The 19,098-nt window shown below is 39.7% G+C and overlaps 1 pseudogene; it reads right to left on the reverse strand.

The window, feature by feature from the left end:
• Positions 1–202: 202 nt before the first annotated feature.
• Positions 203–8,865, reverse strand: LOC134641571 (PHD finger protein 12-like; annotated as a pseudogene).
• Positions 8,866–19,098: the final 10,233 nt, after the last annotated feature.

The raw sequence follows: 19,098 nt of genomic DNA on the forward strand, positions 1-19,098 counted from the left end.
CACTGACATTAAGCACATGGGGGGCTACACTTCCTGAAATTCTAGCCAAACTAAAAATGATTCTTTTCAGTATTAGAGTATAAATTAAAGTATTCCTTTAAGTTACAGAAGCAATGACGTTATGATTTCTTCACAAATAAAATTTTAACCATTTTAACCAGAACACATACAGATGAGTGGCTAAGTGGAAGAAGATGGATGGATACTCATAAAAATGTGTTCATACAAAATCTATGAGAGACAACCTCATCAGCAGTCCACATCAAACTAACTGGGCACACAGACCTGGGTTCCTTCAAGCCAATCCAAACAGATGAAGGAGATGTACTTACGAATGATTCCTTGGACTTTGGCTACCAGGCCACTGGGTGGACATGGTGAGGTCTTCTCAGAGAAATCGCACGAGTACAGGACATTATCCACTGTGGTGCCATGCTCGCTATAGTTCAGAAGCTCATAATGCTTGGTATTCTGAAGGACGACAAACACACACACACAATTTACATCTTGGTCACTAACAACCACAGGAGTGCTCTGCAGAGTGATGTAGTTTAAAGGCCTCACCTCATCATAGAAAATACAGGCATGTTCCCCAATATGTAGTTGCAGTGACCGTAGTTTGTAAGGCACACATCCATGTCAGCACCTTAAAGAAACAGTTAAAGACTTAAACACCCTTTCCCACAACACAAAGAATAAAGATTTGCAACATGGATTTTCTTTTTCTGCAATATTGATTTGTCGAAATGTATTTTAATGACCTGCACTCCAATGTGACATATTGTGTTTTTGTTCAGTAGTTTTTATTCCTCATGGTCCTGTTGTAACCCTCACAGGTCTAAGAACTTACTTTCACAGACAACTTGCTTAAAATATTCCGATTTAAAGATGAAGGTATCAACTATCACTCAACCTGACTAATGATGCAGAGATTGGGAGCTAGTACAGGCTCAATACATTATTATATTATACTCTGTCGTGTACTGCTGCCTGTCGTACAGAAGTACAGTCATGGCTAAAAGGATACCTTCTGTCAAGGTTTACATATTAGGACAAAGTAAAAATCATCTTGGTTTTAGCAGGTCTGGAAGTTAAATCTTGATATATAACCTCAGATGAACTATAAAATATGACATTACACTGTCATGTATTTGACAAAAACAGAAGCCAAAATGCAGAATTAGTGTATGAAACACGAAGCAAACCCCTGTTGTTCCATAGAAATAAAGACGGCAAGTAGCAGGTACATACTGCGAATCAAACACAATTGATTAACTGATTATCAGCATGAGTGACCACCTCTATAAACTCAGAAGCATTCTGGTGTGTGTCGACATAATGCCAAAGAGGAAAGATGTCTCAAAGAATAAATGAGTGCTGCACGTCAGTATTTGAAGTGGCATAAAGCCAGTCCCAAACACGCTCATAATTCTACCATGAGAAAGATTATTTACTATTCAAGTGGAAAACATTCAAGACAGCTGCAAAATATTCCCAGGAGTTAAAGTCCAAAGAAATTCACCTAGGATCAGACAGTGCAATGACTCCAAGCACATCAGCAAATCTACACAAGAGTGTCTGGTGGTTCTGCAAGCTAATGAATGATGGGGTGTTGTTAGTTTTTCCACACACTGCTTCTGCTTCACTTCCCATTTTTATATCTGTAGGAGTGATTAGCTCAGGTCCAAGACACCAAACTAAGGGCCCTGGTATACCTGCTGTGTTGGCAGCTTTGCATGTCACCGGTAATGCCATCACACAGCTATATCCATTCATGCTAGCTGTTACGGTGCATGTATGTGCTGCAGTATTCTTCTGAACAATAGGTGCTGCCAGTCCTCCAAATCAGTGCTGGTATAGAAGGAGAAGAAGTCAAAGTTGGAAGCCAAGGAATTTAAAAGTTTTTGCCAAGTTTCAAAGTTTCAACATCTCCCTCTGTGAAACCTGTGAATCTCTAAACTTCTGTACTGATATGATGTTAGAATGCCATTAAAAACGACTTTAACCCAGCTGCAGCAGCAATGCAACAACACACCAGATTATAAAAATGGAGAAGTGCATGACCAGCAGAGATGACAGCATACAACATGTAACATCAACTTTGCTGTACGGTGACATTTGCCAGGCACCACACAGCAGGTATAATGGGGCCCTACCTATGTTCTACTTCTGTCTAACTAAACTTTAGTCACAAGGCAAGAATATAACCTAAATCAAACATGATTGACTGGAGTTTGGTGAACTGGTATGATTTTTAAAAAGTACGTCAGTACGTGAACTTTTCCCCATCAAAGGTGAAACCTAAGAGTGGCTCAGAGCCAGGGCACAGAATGCAGCAGGGTCAAAGTCACAGCGACTGAATGTCCTACCTGATCCTATGTGTGACGTCCTATAGCACATGCTGACAGCTGCTCTCTTCCTGTCAGAGGGTAATAGACCGCTCTGGCTTGCACCTTTTTCTGACCTGGAAGGAGGAGAGTGTAGGTTTTAATAATTAGAACAAAACAGCAATCAAACAGCAGAAAAACTGACTTCTTGACAAGTAAACAGACGAAATTGTACTGCAAAGCTGTCTTACTGTTTGGGTGGGGTGCTGAGGTTTTTAGGGTAGTGCTGGTGGTGGGGGGAGGTTGAGTACTGGGCACTTTGGGAGCAAAGAGCTGCTGGATCCTCTGATGGGCCAAGAGCTTGATCATCTCTGTATCCAGTTTGTCCAGCTCGATCCCTGCACACTCACAAACACACAACTGCTAGAAGCTAATTACATCTTTGTGTGCTTCATAGCAGAACACAGCAATACAAAGGCTCTTAAACTGTCACATGTGGCCACAGAGTGACAAACTCACCCCCATCCTCCTCTTTTCCATCCTTCATGCAGCTGGACAGGTTGGTGATGGAGGACAGTGTGTTGGGCAGCAGTGAGTCCATCAGTGCAGGAGCAGCCTTTATGTCTGAGGGACAGGGGAAAAAAAAGACAAACTGACATTGAATATGACGGCCCAGCTGTGTAAGTGTTCCAGTGTCCAAAAAGTCACTCCAATTGGTCGATGCACAAAGTGATACACTTGCAAAATTTCTACAAAATGACTTCATTTAACACACTTCAAAGAGTCATGAGGACTCGTTGCAACATTATTTCATCTCCTTTAACTATCATAAGTGTGTTTGGGTTTTTGGGAGTCAAGGATCCCAATAAAAATCAACAGACATCTTACTGGTGTGTCTACTGCATGAAGAGTTACAGTGAACTGACAGAAACCCTGTTATCAGAAGTAATTTCTGACCACACCAATGTCCACTTTTTTCCCAGTTAATGCCAGTCGTTTATCTGGACCTCTCTCCTATCACATCGAAAATGAATCAAAACTCAGAACCTCTGATCGATACGGTCTTGCCCACGTCAGTGATTTTGGTTTGTAAAATCTGTCAATAGTCCACCCATGATTTACTGTCCCCTTTGAAACATACTAACATGTATGTTGTCACCTGACACTGCTCTGTCCAGTCTGTGGCAAGTAAACGTAAAGAGACGTCAGATACCAAGTCAGCTTCCCACCTGAGCAGTCTGTACCAAATAAAAATGCTGTGTTTTGTCTTACTTTTAGTAAACTAAATAAATAATTCACTGACCAAACACCATCCACTCTGATCATTTTGCATCTGCTGGTGAAAGAAACTGATCTGACATCAGTGTTAAGTTAACAAGCTCCACGTGACAAGCTCTAAAGAGTCATGCATTACATGAAACAGCAGGAGTATTTCTTGTAATCAAATTACTCGATGAATAGTTGCAGCCCTGGCTAGTACTACAGGCGGAAACAACAAGCCTGTATTGACTTTAGAATTACAAGTTTAGTTTACTTTAATTACTGTTAAACTACAGTGTTATGTTTTTACTTGTACTTAAAATTTCCAGAGAAAACACTAAAGGCTGTTTTTGTGCTTAGATTTAACTCGTGCTGTGTCACTAATATTGCACTGTAAGGAGGTACCATAGCAGTGGCAATGGATTCACACTTCGGTCATCTGTCACCATCCCAAAAATTTACTAGTCAGTACTAATAAAATAGAATTATGCAATTCTCTCAATACCAAAACAACATGATCATCCCATGTACATAAAGGCTGCCAAACGACACACACTGCACAAAACCCCCACAACACCTCCTCCAAGTGGTGAGCACATGGGGGGTGGGCCTATGTCATCTCTTTAGCCTGTACACAGCCAGGCTGCATGGGCTAAAACACAGTCTCTGGTTAGACTCCCTTGAGTTCCTCCCCAGGCCTGGCTCCAGGGCGGGGCCCTCGTATTCACTATAGCTACTGTACATTATCTCTTACACTTTAAAGTATTATTAAAATTAATTAATGTTATTATTATTATTATTATCATTATTATTATCATTATTATTATTATTATTATTATCATTAATATTATCATTAATATTATTATTATCATTAATATTATCATTATTATCATTATTATTACTATTATTACTATTGTTACCTGTATAAAGTGATACACTAAGACTGCAGCTTTGACATTTCTGATGATGTGTACCTGGAGTAGGTGCTGATCCAAACTTTACTGTGTCGTGCTCCTGGCTGCCTCTAGATGGTGCATCTGTGAAGGAACTGCTGGTGATTGAGAAGGAGGTCTTTTCATCGGTGCTCATACACTCCTCCTGGGGCTCTGTCTGGCTCCTGTGGTTCTGTTGGCCACTGTGGGGCCATATCGTGGGGGCAGTGGGGCAGTTCTGTTGAGCACATGCATTTACAGTGCTCTCGGGTTCCTTCTTAACCATTTCTGTTCCTATGTGGTTCACCAGTCCAGAGGCAGAAGCTGAGTCTGATGGCGTTTTCCCAGCCTTCAGTCTGTTCTGTAGCTCAGCCTCCCTGCAGGAATCTGAGGCACTGTTACAGTCTACAGGTCCATTGGCTCTGGGAGGCTGAACCAGTTCCAGAGGTCCATTAGGTTTCCTACAGTTCTGACATGGTGTCACGATGCATTTGCAAAGAACTAGCCCTGATGGGCTGTCCTTGGAAAGAGAGGCCCCCTGGGAGTCACTGGGTGTACTGCAAGCTTTAGAGCAGGGTCGGGGGAAGAAGTCCTTTCTAATGAGGCCTGAGTTTTCATGTCCTCTGATGTTCCACTTGATTGTGTATTTGCTTTTTGCTCAAAGTGCCACTCTGTTGATGAGGCCTTCTGTTTGATGGATAGGTGTCGCATGATACTGCACTGGAGAGCGATAATATCCTGAATCCAGGTGAAACTGAGTGGGGTTTCTCTCCATAGCAGCCGCTATTAGGAGCTGAAAGGGCCTCTTGAGGAGTCGCAGGGTCGGAGCAGAAACTGTAGAACTCTCGAGCTCTGCACCCTGAACTTCATCCTCAGGCTCTGCTGCCTCCTCCTCTCCATCGTTCTGCTCCTCTGAGGGGGTTGGGGTGGATGAAGTGTTGGAATTTGGAGTCCCAGGTCGGCTGCTTGGCCTGCTGCTGGTTCTGCGGTCCAACAGTCGTACCTGGGCCACTCGTAGACCAGGGCCTGCAGCTCCGGCCCCCGGAGGAAGACCGTCAAGCTGCAGCAGGCCAGGGTTGAGCTGCAGCTCCACGATGGAGAAGCGGAGCGCTTGGAGGAGGATTTCTCTGGCAGGCCGTTGGTCTGTTCAGACTTCTCTTCTGTACATAGTCACACAAAAAACCCAAACACTGATTTAAAAAGCCATCTCTTGACCCTGCTGTCTTAGCTAGTTAGAGGCGAATCTCCAACCTTCCTTTTATCTCAAAAGTTCTTGAAAAAATTATTTTAAAAGAGTTAACAGATCATCTATAGAGCAATGGCTTATTCTAACACTTTCAGTCAGATTTCAGAGCTCATCACAGCACAGAAACAGCTTTAGTGAAAGTTACACATCATCTTCTCATGGCCTCAGTGCAACGTTCGACACTGTTGACCATAATATTTTATTCAAGCTATTAGAGCATCCTGTAGGTATTGATTTCTGCATTGGTTTGTATCATATTTATCTAAGGTTAATTATGGATGTGCTAGGACCAATTCTGTTTACAATTTAAATGCTTCCCTTAGGCTGTATCATCAGCAGTATCATAGCATACATTTTCACTGCTAGATGACACCCAGCTCTATCTGTCCATGAAGCCAGGTAACACACACCAATTAGTTAAACTGCAGAAATGTCTTAAAGACATAAAGACCTGGATGGCCTCTAACTTTTTGCTTCTAAATTCAGATCAAACTGAGGTTATTGTACTCGGCCCTGAAAATCTTAGAAATATGGTATCTAACCAGATTCTTACTCTGGATGGCATTACCTTGGCCTCCAGTAACACTGTGAGGAACCTTGGAGTCATTTTTGACCAGGACATGTCCTTCAATGCACATATTAAACAAATATCTAGAACTAATTTCTTCCCATTCCAATCTTTGCGTAATATCTCTAAAATAAGAAATATCCTGTCTCAGAGTGACGCTGAAAAACGACTTCATGCATTTATTACTTCTAGGCTGGACTAGATGTTTTCTAATATTTTGGGACATCATTTTAGAGACAGAACATTACTTTTTACTTACCACATTGTTCATTCTCGCCAATGTCTGAGATGCAGCAGACGATAATTTACACTTTGCACTGTCTTCATGGATTATTGGTTCATTTTACGCAGATTAGATAATAAAGTCAGTCTTCTATTCCTTGCAGTCATATCAAACACACAGGCCAGCACCAAGAAATAAAGAAAAGTGCAAGAGGCACTGAAAACGCTGACCTGTGTATCTCAATAATAATAAAAAGAACTATATACATATGTACAGTAATAACTCCTCAGACTAGCCGCATCATGATGGTCTACGTGTAAGATGGAGAGGTGTTTCCAGCCTTTCCAGACACAGCGCAGACATGAGGAGTTAGAAAGTTTGCTCCAAAGCACGAGGAAACATCCATATGTAACATCCATATTCCATATGTCCAGGAAAGGCTTCATTACTGATCACAGCCGGAGACGTTTCCTTGGTGGAGTGGGGCTCCTGCTGCTGCTCTCCTCCTCTGAAGGCTTCGTCTTTGCACCCTGTGTAAACCTCTTCAGAAACTGGCAGAGCACCGACATGATTACTCTGCCGTCAGACGTGTAGTCCGTAACTCTCCATCGATTTGTCATTTCCCTCTCCTCTGTGGAATACACAGTGGAAATGACTCTGGTGATGGTGTCGCCATCCAGGGTGCAGACGCAGTTCCTCTGATGTGCCTTCAGGACAGAAAGATCTGCCTTCTCTGGAAGTAGAGGTGTGAGGAGCCGTGAATGGAGGTGGGACCCTGCAGGCAGCGCCATTAAACCAGCTGGTGAGTTGGTAGGAGGAGATGGAGTGGCGTTCTCCAACTGACTCTCTGGCACATGGGTGAAAGCTGCAGTTTGTTAAAGAATCCCCTGAAGGCAATATAAGGAAACGCCTTCGTGCCCGTAACCAGGTTATGGTTTAACGAGAGGACCAGATTTTTCATAGAGGCCACATGACTGGGGCTCAAAGGACGGTTCCTCAGGTTGCTGATAAACATCTGGCGTACGCTGACAGGACTCACCAGCTCAGCTACGAGAAAACAAAAAGATCATCTGTGTTAATCCTGACATAATCAGACAAATTACGGATTTAAATGTCAAAACATGGCTTTATATCATCCTTATGCTATTTCTACACACAGGCAATGAGAGGCCCGCAGCAGAACTCATTCTTTATGAAAGCCTTAAGATTGGTAGAAGATGAGAAAAATGGTTTTGCACTGTAAATGACTAAATTTCATGTTTTAAACCAAAGATCACAGCACCAAACTCTGCTTGTTAGCATGTTCAGACAGTAAAAATGTCCTGCTGATAGAAATCATTTGCAAATTCACATTTTAGCTGCATGTAAATTAAAAATGTACAGCTCATAGTAAAGAATAACTTTGTGTGTTCTTGGTGACTGTGAACAACATTTCATGATAAATGAATGTCATCCATAATATTTGTGAATTATGGACACATTGTCAGTAAGGCTGCATAGAGTTTCAGTGATGTTTAATAATGAATTCATGTTCAGCACTTATTTTATTTAAGCATCAGTCTGTTGAAAATAAAACAGCTAAAGTCAGGTGAGAAACATCCAACCTGCTTATTGCATGCACACAGTTTCAATTTCTCACCGAGCACATAAAGTACATCTGGACACCTGTACAGACACGGCAATACACAATGCACTCACATAAATATGATATACTTAATTCAGCATCAGTAGCCATAACTGATTTTGCACATAATGCGTGCAAGATCAAATTTTGGCCACATCTCCGAGGACTCCCTAACCTCCCTCAAAATTTCCCAGCTTTATAAACACAACGAGTGCCTCTGTGAACTCTCACAGCTCCATCATGCTTCTATACAGATTCGTAATTTATTATCTTTATCGTCTAATTCAGGGCCACTTGCTAAAACATGTAAACTCAAACCCTCCACATACAAAAACAGGACTCCAGGATGACCGCACTGACGTCAGACGTCAGCCTCCCGCAGGTTCTAATGACTGACGTCGTTTCCATGGCGCATGTATTAAATTAAGAGTTTTTTAGCATTTTTCAAACAAAAATTGCCCAAAATTGATATTTCTAAAGTTTGACATATTTCACCTGAAATGTTCACACTCATGAAATCTTCCTCACGTTAAAGTAATAAAAGGCCAGTCTAAGGTGTATTTGCTTGCTTAAATATTCTATTATACTTATTAGCTTATTAAGCTTTACCATAGCGCTCATCGAGAATACGGGTGACACCAATGGAGAGCAGGTACCGCTCACGCCGTACTCCACGGGAGCTCATTTTTGGGTGTTTGAATCCTCGTTTCTTCACAGCTTTAAAACTTTGGAAACAAACAGGTTTCCACAGCACTATTAAACAAACCTCCTGCTAGCACTCTCACGTGAAAACCAAATTCGAATGTTGGCTTCTGCTTTTATACCTGCCGCGCTACACGTCATCCTCATCACCTTGACTCCCAAGGTCACGCAGCAGGGGCGGATCTAGAGAAATTTTCTTAGGGTGGCAAAGAAATCAAATGGGGGTGGCAAAATCAAAGCCTTTTTTCCCCCCCAAACACATATGCAGGTGGTTACATATGGTTAAAATGATTCAAATGCAGTAAGTATACACGTTTTTCATATAAATATTTTCTATAACTTAATTATTGTCTGTAGCCCACATAATTACACTTTAGTTACATAAAACATGTGAGTTTTGACTCTATGTACTGTATAGCCTGTATAATAAATAAATATGTAGCCCAGTAAGTATAAAATCCAGAAAGCTACACAACATGGGGTGGTTCATTTACAAACACAAGTCTAACTTAAGTTTCACACTGTTTTTTGTTAGAAAACAATCACATTGTTACAGCTTAAATTACACAAAATGTCAGAAATCTGCACTGTCATGAACAAAAATTTAAACCTAATTTTTCATGATTTGTTGGATTAACCCACTGAGGTCTGAAATACAACTGGCCATTTTTGACTCCTTTTGAGTTTACGTTTGTATTTCACCCTCAAATTGTTTCATTTTATTTTTTCCCCCTTGCCTTGTTTGGTGTCATTCTTTTCAGCTCAACTGAATTTAGTTGTTTTTTCCACTGACATACTGCATTAGTATTACTGATCTGAAATCATACAAAGAACTTAAAATCCTAGTAGCATTTTTTACTGTAAAAAAAAACAAAAAAAAAAAACACAGACGTGTTGAGTAAATTTTTATGACTTGAAATGCAAATATAAATTGTACATTTTGTAAACATATACAACTATTTATCTAAAAATGCAGCCAATACACCTGCTGTTTTGTTCTTTCTTTTCATTTTATGCAACCATTTAAAAATATTACTAAAACGAGAGAACAATCAGGTTTCGCAATAAGATGCCCCACAAATGATGTGTGCCAGTAAAAAAAAAAAAAAAAAAAAAGTTTGTCCACCAAAAGACAGAACAGCACAGGGACAAACCTGCAGGCCTGGTTTTCGTTACAGCGTTTACACTGCAATGTGCCTTTGTGACATTCATTAGTGCCCTCACTGACACAAAACGACTACACAACAGAACAACTACACAAGACAACACAACACACCAAGTATACACTCCACACTAAACGTCACAAATGGCCACATCTAAAAACTCTCTAACTCGCTCGCTCTCTCACTCGCTCTGTCTCGCTGCTGTTACCGTCACTCCCAAAACTTTTTCCCTCTTCCTAAACAACCAAATCCCACGTGTTGACCTTTTTTTTTTTTTAAAATTGGTCGACATGGTACATTTTTCCACCGATAGGAAAAAAGCCACCTCTTTCCTTTCTTTACCGTTTTCGCGCTTTCGTTAGAAAACGCTTAAAACACACACAAAAACGTGACGACAGTATTTAGAAAAAAAAGCGTGGCGCATATATATATATATATATATATATATATATATATATATATATATACACACAGTGGCGGTCCTAGCCTGTTTGGCGCCCTGGGCGAAGACTCCCTCTGGCGCCCCCCCCCCCACACACACACAGAATTGTACATTAACATAGAAATTTTGTCGGAACCATACTGAATTTCACAAGAGAAACATACACATACACACACAGATATGAAGAGAGAGAGAGTATACATAGTATGCAAACAGCTACCAAACAGCCATCATAATTCGTCATACAATGAGAACAGGACAAGTCAACAATTGACAATGACTAATTAATATTAAAATCTGTAACATAATGTATTGTTTGGAGTTTAGGCTGTTACTGTTACTATTTTTACCATTTCTTCTTTTAGCAACTGTAATCCACATTATTTCCTTAGGGATTAATAAAGTATTCTGATTGTTTCAGGATACATGACCTGCCATTATCCAATGACACATCTGCTTACCTGTATCTTTTGCTCATTTCTCCTCCTCTTCTTTTCTCTTTTTTCTAAACTGAGGACCTGATGGCTTTGAACCCAGGATTCAAATCATGAATACATAATGGGCTTGGATTTACAACATTATGAATGAAATGTGCTCTATTTGGAAACAGCAGGTCTCCCTCCCCTTTCCACTGGTTCTGTATGAGACATTAAATCATCAAAATATAAAATATAAATTTTAAATTGTTATTAATCCCTTTACCCCTGGTCCTAAAGTGTATATTTATTTTCTTACTCTTCTTATATTTATTGTTTGTTTACTTGCACTGATGTAACTGGAACTTCGTCGTCTCGTCTCTCTATATACTGGACTGTATGTAGCGGAGATGACAATAAAGTTTACTTTGACTTCAGCAGCGAGCAGGCGCACCAAGGAAAAACATTGGTGCAAATTATAAGTCTGTATCATAATGTCTGCAGTTTTCGTGTTTGTTGGTTTGTTTTTATTTTGTTTTATTTTGCGAGTTGGTTATTAGATGCTGCTCCAGCCAGCCAGAGAATCCCCCGCCACCCCGCCCTCTCCTCCTGTGCCGCAAGCAGCAGGCGCACCTCGCAAACGGAGGGCGCCCTTACTCCCAGCAAATGGGCGGTAGAAAACCGATTGATGCCTATGCCATCCCCAGTATGCGCTGGCATGACGTCGCGCAGCAGGAGTACGAGCAATTTTTTTTTTTTCTTTGCCGATGCCCGTGATGCCGCCCCCCACCACGATGCCGCCCCGGGCAACCGCCCGTGTCGCCCGTATCTAAAACCGCTACTGTATATATATATATATATATATATATTTTTTAACTTTGAAGTCCGAACTTTCAATGTGGGCTGAAATAAAGACTCAGCGTGGCTGCAGCTTGTTGTCAGCTTAAAATAGTCATGTGATTTAGAGGTGCAGCGTGTCCGTGGACCACGGAGGGACACTATGCAATATATTCAGTTTTAGCATTTATATTCACTGTTGACTGCAACTACGCTCAAACTGTTAATGCTATTGTGACCCGTGGTAGGTACCTATTTAAAATAGGACAGAGCCGTAGGCGCACAGTCAGTTAAAAAGAATTAAATTTTTAATACAAAATAAAAGTAACAATGTAACAGCGGCACTTAAAAACTTTACCGTATTAAAAACGATAAAACTGTATGATTGCCCGTGAGACAGGACAAGCGCTGCGGGGAACCGTTTAAGGACAAATCGACATAACACACAGGTTAAAAAGGGACGGCAACTCACACATGATTGATATTATCTATATCTATCTATGGTGCCTACTGATACAGAAAAATAAAACAAGAAACAAACAAAATCGACAGCCGCAACAGTCACCGTCTGTCGAAATACACCCGTATAAAACAAATTAAAAACACACTGATGTGTCGGGTCCTTTGCCCGCAGCCAGAAATCCACTTGGCAAAGCAGCAGCTCGGTACTCTGTGAATAAAAGGCAGGAGATCACTTACGCTGGACAGTAAAACACAGGAATATTCCTCAACTGTATAGTTTTCGTTACCTGTCCACAAGTTCGTGTCACACCCTAGTAAATGTGGGTCAGTGGCGGTGAAGTCCACTATACTGTTCTCACAGGAGCAATGTTTCCCACCTACAAGGGTGCAAATAACTGTAAACCTCTGCCAACAGCCAGAGCTCAAGTGGTACATTTTTGTGTAACCTACCGTTCTAACAGAAGTTTAGGGGGACCCGCATCAAGCTTTCATGGAAAGGAATTAAAAACACCAGCTTGCCCAGCTTGGACCAAGCACTCGCAGCTTCAAGTTTGCTAGAGGAATACCTAATTGCCCACACCTGAGCTTATGAAAGGGGCAGAGACCAGCTCCACCCACCAGGGGCGGTTCCACGTCTCCATGTCTCACCTGTCACACTATCTTATTTTAATTAACAACACTGTCATATGCAAAACTGGGATGGCACTTGGGGTGGCAAGGGATCATTTTAGGGTGGCACTTGCCACCCCATGCCACCCTTCTAGATCCGCCCCTGTCACGCAGGCGACGCGGATAAACATTTATGATAAACATTTATGCTTTATTTATGCAGAATAAGTTTCCTATAATTATCAGATTGTTAAAAATAATAATTCTCATTTAGTTTCACAGTTTCGATTCACAAGTATTTTAATTATTGAAATATATAATGTGTTTTTAATCATTAATTCGTCTCTTTATAAACAAGTATCAATAACTGAAAGCTATAACGAAAACTCATCACGTTAATTAAGTCTGCTTATTTCGTTTGTTAAAATTAACTGAGTTAGTCCCTCCGTTTAAAAAAAAATATTTTAAAAAATAGAAAAGAAATCACGTTCATGCAGGGAAAAATAAACAATAATAAATAAATGAACGAATAAAAAATATATATAAACAAACAAAACGTGTATAATAAAGTTGTTGTACTGTGAAATAATGTCGGTTTATTTAACTGCGCCTTTGATAAAAATGTTTCCCCTTTTCCCCGTTGTAGCTGTACAGAGTGAAGTTCACGTTAAAAGTGTTACAAACGCTTGTGTACAGTGATTTATGGGCAATTTTTGAGGACTCTGACGACACTTTAAACTATTTTACAAACGCGAATTTCAAACTTGAATAAATAGCGACCCGTTGCGCTTTTACTGTCAAACATGATGGAAGCAACGTTATAGCGTAGGACTGCCTGCAGGTCACTGGTTCCCCTCAGATGATGTGACTGCTGATAGAAGCAGCAGGGTGAACTCAGAAGTGCGCAGTGCAGTACGACAGTCTCTGCTCAGATTCAGAGATTTGGCTGACGTCGGTTGATTGGACTGCATTTAACAGTGCAACTCCATAAGGACCCAAAATGTACTGCAAAAACAACTCAAAATATCCCAAGGAAAAGAAATCGGATATTCTTAAATGTTCAAACCAATCACATGATCTGAGGTCAACACTCAAAAAAATAACTTGTTCAATTTACTTAATACAGTTATGTCAACATTTTCCACTAAGCTGAGCTTTGTTCTAATTCTAAATTATTATTAAGATGCAAATAAGTGACTTATGTGTAACTAACATAAGCAAATCAGGTCATTCCAACCTTATCTGGTCAGCTTTGATTCAAGTAATAAGTCTGTGTTCACCTAATTAAAGTGACCAAAAAAGGCTTAAATGTGTTGATTAAAGCAAACATAAATATTTCATTATACTGAATTAAGTTCTATTTACATAAATAAGTTAACCGTATTTATTAAAACCAATGAAACAATACTTTGAAGCTCTTAAATTAGTGTGGTAATCACTGGATTTTATTTTACTTAACCTGTTTTAACTGGTATAACCGTAGTAGTTTAAAGTTGATTTGCTAAACCAGGATATGTCAACAATTTCCACAGAGTGTAGTTAAGTTACAGCACTTTAGTTTTGTGGAACAAACATTTATCACTAATGAAGCAGAGATATCTCTGAGTATCAATAAACATTTTCCTTCTTCTATATTGGGCGTAATGTTTAACAGTTTTCACTAAAGAGCAAATAAGTAGGAAAAGTGGTTCTATTTCCCTCTTACATTAATAAGATTATAGCTGGTGATTTTCTATGCTGTGTTAATATTGTGTCAAATCCTGTTTAAAAAGCAAACCAACAACAAATGGACTCTGTAGCAGGAGGGAATTACACATACCAAGTTTTGGAGAAACAGAAAATAGTTACTTAAGGTACGCAACCCTTGTGACATCTCTTATTGCCCCGTCTTTCATGCCAATCTTTGTTACATTCTCCATATTTTATTTTTCATCCTTCCCTGTCCATCCATCCATTCTCCAGCTGTCTTAGGGCGAGAGGCGGGGTATGCCCTGGACAGGTCGCCAGTCTGTCGCAGTCAGAGCTGGGAGCCTCCTTCCCTCACCAACATAAAATGAAAATCTCGTGAAAAATCTGAAAGTCTGCTAAAACATATCCAGACATCATTTCCAAAGACCTTTAGTAGTTCAATGTTTGGATCCAAAACATTCCAGTTCTGTTGATGGTTGGGGACACAAACCTTTGTCCAAGTGTTCTGCAGTTCCAGTTCAAGGTTACACTAAACTTTCTTTCATTGCTCCTTTGTTTTCTTGCAATTTCTTGTCTAAACTCTTCATTCAAATAGTTTGTTTTGGGGTTTTTTAGATCTTGAGCTTTTGTTGAGAGACAGTTTCCATCAAGTTCCATGACAATTGTTTGTAAAACCTCAAATGTCTACTTAAGCTTTGTGGGGTAGCTCAAGACCAGCGAGTAAAGGAGGCCAAACAACATGGCGACTGCATTTGCAATGTTACCAAGGTCAGGAAGCACTTCGACACCTTCAGTGATTATTCCAACACCTTCAAGGTCATCTGTGGGTTCTGCAGCTTCCATCTTAATGGTGAAGATTCCCAGGATCATTTGGCACATTGCCTAATAGTTGTCATTCTCAAAATTAAAAGAAATAAATCTTTAGCCAGAACACAAACCTGCAAAAAAAACATTCTCTTTGCTTCCACAAAGCAAACCTGTGGAAAGCAGAGGCCACTAAACTTACAGTGTCCTCCTTTATGAGAGTTTCTGGGTCTTCACTGAGATAAACAATTCGTGCTTTCAGTACATGAGCTCTTTTAGTTTCAATGGCTACAGCCTGCAGCAAAGAAAAGGGCAATGTGTAAGGTTATTGTTGTATTGTGCAGTAAAGAACACAAGGAAAAAAAACTAAAAGGAAAAAACACAAAAAGTAATCACTGAAATCCAAAAGAACTGAAATTTTTAATAGTTTCTGCAGCTGAAAGTGGCAGTTTAAACAGTTTAAATCTTAATTTTAGGAAGATTTTTCAAAATCTACTTTGTAAAAAATCTCGTGAGAAAAGGTTATTACTGAAAGAATAACAGGAACAAATGCCAGAAGTTATAGCACCCAAAAAAGAACCCATACAGAGGTCAGAATAATAAAGAGTAATTGAGTAACAGTTGCATTCACACAATAATAATAGAATTAATTGCATACAAAAATATATTGATGAACAGACATTTGTTAGAAAAACAACAATAAAAAACACCTTGTCCAAGTCTGCCTTGATGTTCTTAATTTTTTGTCGCAAAGCTCGTCTTTTCCTTTGGAAGACTTTCATTAGCTGCAAGGAGCAGTGATCTAACTGCTGCATGAATGTCAGTGGGACAGTGGTGATGTGGGCAAACTATGCTTCCACCTACAAACATGTAATAATTACAGTAAAAAAGTGCTGTGGACCACAGCAATCTGATGTAGGATAATGATATCAACAATGAAATGCATTTTTATTTTCTGATTCATTTTAGTTAAAACAAGTCAAAATAATCAGAAATGGCAGTGATGCTCTTTCTTAACTACAAACCAAATTTGAAAATCACAATTTCCAGCTCTGGGTGAATATTCATGAAAAGATCTGAACCCTTTACAAAATAAAAAAGGGTAATAAACACAATAATAATAATAATAATAATAATAATAATAACTGACCTCAGTGGTATCCCACATCACTACTAGACTGAGCTTCTGAGCACGTGCGATGTTTTCTCAGTGTGATATGATACAGGACTTGGTAAAGAGGCAGTTTGGATTGTTGAATTCACTCAGCCCTGTTATGTTGTATCAAACAAAGTGGGTTCTGTGACTGTAGCTGGACTAAAATTTGAGTTAACGCTATAATGCCCTTTGTATCATATTTGATACATGAGTTTCTCAGACCCCTATCTCATCAGCATGATCAATACTTGCCATGATTTCAAAATGTTACGGACAAAACTCTTTTTTTTGTGTAAAATTAACAGTGTTAATTAAAGTTGCAAAAAACGCCCAATGTATCAAATAGATACAAAAATATATAATAAATATATAATAGAAATATACCATACACAAAATGATATAGCAAAAAAAAGTGGATTTTGTTATAAGGGTTATTAAACATCTGAGTTTCAAAACAATCTGAATTTTCTGGCTATTTTTTGATGGGTTGGGTCTTACAGGGTTAAACTTGGTAAAGTGTGATATGTTTAAAATGCCAACAAATTCATATGAGTTAATTTGTGTGTAGCTGCATTTATTTAACTGAATAACTCCCAGAGGTGACTTCTTTGAGTGAACGGAGCACACTCTTCAGTTACAGTTATGTGCAAAATAATAGCAATCTAACATTACTAACGTGTTTAAGTACTGATTTTGGCAGAAATGATGATACAACATGGGAACAAATTCATGACTAGGTGTAGCAGAGTAACAGCCAACCAACAGACTTAACGGACATGAAATGCATGCTGCTAAACATGTGTTAACAGACCTCTCTGCTGAATCTCTGTCTCTCTTCCACAGCATGTCTTCTATCCTGTCTTCTTTCTCTCTCCCCAACCGGTTGCAGCAGATGGCCCCGCCCCTCCCTGAGCCTGGTTCTGTCGGAGGTTTCTTCCTGTTAAAAGGGAGTTTTTCCTTCCCACTGTCGCCAAAGTGCTTGCTCATAGGGGGTCATATGATTGTTGGGATTTTTCTGTGTATGTATTATTGTGAGTCTACCTTACAGTATAAAGCGCCTTGAGGCGACTGTTGTTGTGACTTGGCGCTGTATAAATAAAACTGAATTGAATTGAATTGAAATTATTATGATTTTAAATGCTTTGAAATGGGGAAAAAAAACCCAAAACACATGGTAGAAAAAGGAATACTACCATCCGCCTAGATCATAGAATAACAAGAATGGAAAAGAAGCATCCAATGATCAGCTCAAGACAGATCAAAGATCTCCATTTACCTGTGAGTACTTCAACAATCAGAAGACGCCTATGTGAAGCCAAACTATTTGCAAGAAACCCTCGTAAAGTACCATTGATGAAAAAACACGTATTGAAAAGGTTACAGTTTGCCAAAGAACACACTGACTGGCCTAAAGAGAAGTGACGCAATATTCTGTGGACAGATGAGAGCAAGATGGTTCTTATTGGGTGTAAAGGCCACTCAATACAAGCCACAGCACACTGTGAAGACCGTAAAACATGGAGGTGCAAGCATAATGGTTTGGGGATCTTTCTCATACTTTGGAGTTGGGCCCATTATCACATGAGAGGCACCATGGACCAGTTTTAGTACCTAAAAACACTGGAAGAGGTCATGTTGCCTTATGCGGAGGAAGAAATGCCCTTAAAATGGATCTTTCAGCAGGACGACGACCCCAAACACACCAGCAAGCGGGCAACATCCTGGTTGCAGACAAAAACAGTTTGACGTTATGAAGTGGACAGCCCAATACTCAGCCCTCAATCCAATTGAGAATTAGTGGAATGACCTCAAAAATTGTGTTCTTGATGCAAAACCCAAGAATGCAGAAGATCTGTTTCATGTAGTGCAGTCAGCTTGGAGGCAGGTGTCAAATATTCGTTGACTCCATGCCACACAGATGTAGAACAGTGATCAGAAATAATAGTTACACAACTTAATATTAGTTGTGTGCTTAAAGGAAAAGCAAAATCCTCATTTCATTTTCAGTTTCTACTGTAAATATTCCAGTTTGTAAATAAAAATGCAGACACTTCTATTTTTGTGAACAACCTAATATTCTTTTTCTTCATTTTCGATAAAGAAAAAAAATTGTTCATGTTTTCATTTGGGATTGAATGTGCACGGCTCCAGGGCCTTTGTATATATGGAAATAAATGCTATTAACTGTACCATAGACAAAACTGAAGGCAGAGAGACAAATCAACAAACCGAAAGCGGCTGCAGTAAAGGTCCGACAGAGCATCTAGACTTCAGTCAGTCACTGACTGCCAAAGATTTTCATCAACGTTTTTAAAAAACGATCAAGGGCTGAACCATTTTTAATCGGGGAGGGAGGGTAACGCAATGCAATATATTCATTTTTTAGAATTTATATTTAACGTTAATTATAGCTAAGCTCAAAGTGTTAATGCTAGCTTATTTTAATAAACAACATTGTCATATGCAAACAACTAGGGTGTGGCAAGAAATTATTTTAGGGTGGCACATGCCCACCCCATGCCACCCCTGTAGATCCGCCCCTGTCAGTACTGAACCTGCTGTCTCAGAAAGTGAAAACCAAACTAGAGCTCAAAGTGGACCTAGAACAAGGCTGAAAATAACAGGCGTAAACACTGAG

The sequence above is a fragment of the Pelmatolapia mariae genome, linkage group LG14, assembly GCF_036321145.2.
Source record: "Pelmatolapia mariae isolate MD_Pm_ZW linkage group LG14, Pm_UMD_F_2, whole genome shotgun sequence".
NCBI lineage: Eukaryota > Metazoa > Chordata > Actinopteri > Cichliformes > Cichlidae > Pelmatolapia > Pelmatolapia mariae.